Source organism: Helianthus annuus, chromosome 17 (assembly GCF_002127325.2).
Source record: "Helianthus annuus cultivar XRQ/B chromosome 17, HanXRQr2.0-SUNRISE, whole genome shotgun sequence".
NCBI lineage: Eukaryota > Viridiplantae > Streptophyta > Magnoliopsida > Asterales > Asteraceae > Helianthus > Helianthus annuus.
The window spans coordinates 120,587,461-120,592,126 of record NC_035449.2 but is presented as its reverse complement, the minus strand read 5'-3'; positions in this window follow the sequence as shown (position 1 = coordinate 120,592,126).

The window sequence follows — 4,666 nt, the reverse complement described above, 5'->3', positions numbered from 1 at the left end:
TTGCCACTTGACAGACGTTGTGCCACCACAAGAGCTAACGTAACACACGGTGGGGCAAAAACTCGGGTTGGCTCATAATAGAATCTAACACCTCTGTAAGGAAGCTAGACTCTATCAGTCATTGTCTCATCCACCCAAATGACATAAGTAAGGATTGAATTTGAATCTTCATTGCAGAACTAAAGATTCCATAACGGTATGCCATAACTGCTAGATGGAAACATCTTATGATAACAAATATATATTTCTTAACAACTTTTAGAACTATTTATATACTATTAAGAGTAAATTGCTAAAATCGTTCCTGAGGTTTGGGCATATTTGTCATTTTCATCCAAAACAACTTTTTTGTACCATATAGTCCTTCACTTTTGTGATTGCTTGCCATTTTCATCCAAACATCTAATTTGCTTTATTTCTTTCTATAAAACATTTAGATGAAAATGACAAAAAAAATCCAAATCCCAGGGACGATTTTGGCAAAAGAAGTCAGACGTTTGGATGAAAATGGCAAAAAATCCAAAAAGTGAAGGACTATATGGTACAAAAAAAGTTGTTTCGGATGAAAATGACAACCATGCCCAAACCTCATGGATGATTTTAGCAATTTACTCTACTATTAATTTGAAACATTTGTATGCATGTTTGATTGTAAGTTATGCTTAAGTAGTTGTACCTTAATCAAAGTATGCATGTTTGATTGTAAGTTATGCTTAAGTGGTTGTACCTTAATCAAATATTGGTTGTAAGTTGTGCTTAAGTGGTTGTACCTTAATCAAATAATGGTTTCATTACCTTACCCAATTCAATCTGTTTTGTATGCATGTATCGTTGTAAATTGTGCTTAAGTTGTTGTACCCTAATCAAATAATGGTTTCATTATCTTACCATATTCAATCGGTTTGATCCATTCAAAGTTGTGTGTTTTATTTGTAAATTATTATTATTTATAGTAATCTAATTAATTTAGCCAAAATCTTGTATAAATATAATTTGCAACATATTGATGCAATGGTTGTTGTAATGTATGCATTATGGTTTTCATCGTAACGTGCGAGTCCCAGATCAACTTAGTTATTTTATTCTATGATTTACGTTTCGGCTTAATTTCTTCGCATTAATACCACAACTTCAGTGTCGGTGGTCAATGGCAGTAGTGTGACATTAGTGCTCGCCCCCGCCGCAACGCAGTGGTGCTTAATACTAGTTATATATTATCAATTTGTAATAGGTGTAGGCTTTACAATGGTGTAATATGTGCTTCATCTTTATTTCATGCATTCATCACTTGTACAACATGTTTGTTTCTCTATTAGACCCTTACTATTAAAAAATTGTCTTGTTTATATTAATAAGTTGCATGCATCCATTTATATACTATTAATTGATAACATTGTTAGGCATTAAAACTTGTATTTTTAGCTAATAAAGTTGGACATTTCTTTATGATAAATCTCACCAATAGCAAAGCTAAGGTAGGGTCCGAGGAGGATAAGATGTAGACAGCCTTACCTCTACCCCGTAAGAATAGAGAGACTGCTTCCAGTGAGACCCCCGGCTCGATAGTAGCTTTGTATCAAGCCTTGGACATAAGGCACGTGGCATTCGGCAACCGGGACAAAGGCAGATTAGTGCATCTATCCCGATGTCTTTCGGCTATCAACGCCACCACACAATGCATGATTAACCGTCTGTCGCTTTTAACGTTATTTTCACGAAATTAGTAAAATAACGTTAAAATTAGTGAAATTTCACTTTTGCTCCCCGAGCGCCCACACATATATACATTATATGCCCACACCGCAAGCGGGGCATATCTTCTTATCTTCTAAATACTAGATCCAAATCCCCATCTATTCCCCATTTTCCAAAACCACACACCACCACCACCACCACCACCTGCTTTCAAAACGCAATGAAGGTAAGGTTACGATATGTTACGTGATTAATAGTGTCTAAGGGTGAACAATAGTTGAATCGTTAACCAAAACCGAACCTAAATCAACCAAAAACTGAATTAACTATAAACCGATTAACCGAAACTCGAATTAACCAAAATCGGTTATTGATTTTTTGTACCCTTATTTAACAAAAGTTAACCAAACAGAACCATTCATATTTTCATATATTTTTAGTTCTTATACCTTCAGTTTATGTATTTCATATTTATACCTCAATTTTTGTATTTGTACTTTCATTTCATGTATATATACATCCAGCTTAGGGATGAGCATTTGATATCGGGTATATTCGGTAACAGTTCCCATTTTCCTCGTTTTTCGGTACCGGTATGGTACAGGTATTTACGGGTAAAACACCGGTACCGATCCGGTATATTCGGTACCGGCACCAGTTTTCCCCCTTTTTTCGGTACCGAACGGGCACCGTGCTCATCCCTAATCCAGTTCATGTATTTCTAAGTAAAAGTGTTAGCCCCAAGTTTGGTTTTGGCTAATAACCAAAATTAAATGAATTCGTCAATCTAACCGAATAAACCGAAATGACTAACAAAAACCGATTATTTAATACATTATACTAATCGATGACTTCGATTTTGGTTGAAATAAATTACTGAACCAACCGAACAATACACACTTTAATAGTGTGTGTTTTCCATCGTATATTCTTCTAGTCTTTAAGGAAGGATGTCTATTTCTGTTTTTGTTATTAGAGAAAAATGCCCGGATAGTCCCTGTGGTTTCCTCTTTTTTCACCTATAGTCCCCAACTTTCTAAAATTACCTGAATAGTCCCCAACTTTTCAATTTTCGTTCCCGGATAGTCCCTGGCGTGGATGGAGGTTAGTTTTCTTAGTTAAGTGACTGTGAAATTACCTAAATGCCCTTCATATTAAAATATAACCATTAAAACATTAAATCAAAATATATTACATATGAGATTTCAGGTGGGCCCACATTTTTTATATTATATTAATTAATAAAAAACCTACCCCACCCCACCCTCTCTTCTTCACAGAACCATTGACACAACCATGGAGCATCGGCAGCCGACGACCAAGAAGCGACCAAGGAGCATCATAGCCGGCGACCCAAGGAGCATCGACACCGGCCACCGGAGCTCAATCGAGTAAGGAGCATCGACATCGGTAATGATACCATCGTCATTCGTCACATCCCCATCACCGAAGAATCGATCGGTAAACTAAGAGGACATTTGATGCGTCCACTGTTAAACTAAGATGAGGGATTTCGGTGGCCGGTGGTGGTGGGTTTCGATGGGGAAAGGGATTTGGTTTTATGTTGCTGGAGATATTTGTCGACCGGAGATATGTTTTTTCAGACGCGATAAAGATTTTAGGTTGGATGGCTAATTTTCAGACGTGATCCAGGTTTTAGTCTCCTCCCTTGCCAATGAATCCCCCATGGTTAAGCAAGCATTTATGGCGTCTCTCAATATGTTGGACTTGATTGATTCTATGGTTGCATTTGTTAAGATATGGTTAATCTTTTTTAATAGATCTTAGTTGTGATCGACACAGGCGCTATTTTGAATCTTCATGAGGATTGATTTTTCACTTTGAAAGTTTACGGTGGTAGCTAGAATCCTGGCCGGAGAAGACGAAGTAGGGCGGTGCTGATAACGGAAAGGAGGGTGAGGGTGGGATTGGAGCTGGGTTAAGTGTTGTATATTTAAATAAAAGGTGGGCCCCTTTATTTATTAAATGTTAATTACATTTTGGGTAGGTTTTTTATCAATTAATATAATATAAAAAATATGGGCCCACCTGAAATCTCATATGTAATATATTTTGATTTAATGTTTTAATGGTTATATTTTAATATGAAGGGCATTTAGGTAATTTCACAGTCACTTAACTAAGAAAACTAACCTCTATCCATGCCAGGGACTATCCGGGAACGAAAATTGAAAAATTGGGGACTATTCAGGTAATTTTAGAAAGTTGGGAACTATAGGTAAAAAAAGGGGAAATCACAGGAACTATCCGGGCATTTTTCTCTTGTTATTATTGGTTTCCAAATCCAGTTTCATTATCCATTGCTGTTTTTTATAAATTTACATTATTTTAGCTACTGTTTCTAATTTCTTCTAGACTAGATGGTCACGACAACTTAGTACCATAATTTATAATTTTTTTTTTTTTTTTATCATTGCTTATGATCAACAACCCCTGAGATGGGATGACCATTGATTATATATTTTAAGTATTTGTTTTATTTTTGCTTATTTTAAAGACGGCATGGAATGTATAGTGGGAAGCAAGTTGTGTTCTTGCATGCTGCCTTCAAAAAAAAAAAAAACAATTTATTACTTATCCATTAATAACTATAACTATTAAAGTGTAAAATAAATAAAATGAGGAACTAAAATCGTTATAACTTTGTTTTATTTTGCTTACTAGGTTATAACCCCGTGTATTACACGGGGTTGAATAAATAAATTTTTATATACTAAATAATAAAACAATATATCTTTAAAAACCTCATTTATTGTACGGCTTAAATAAATATAATTTTATATATTAAATAATAAAAAGTTATATCTATAAGAACTATATTGTACGGGTTGAATAAATATAATTTTATATACCAAATAAAAAAGTTATATCTTTAAAACCACGTATATTACACGAGTTGAATAAATGTAATGTTGTTTACCAAATAATAAAATAATACATATTTAAAAAA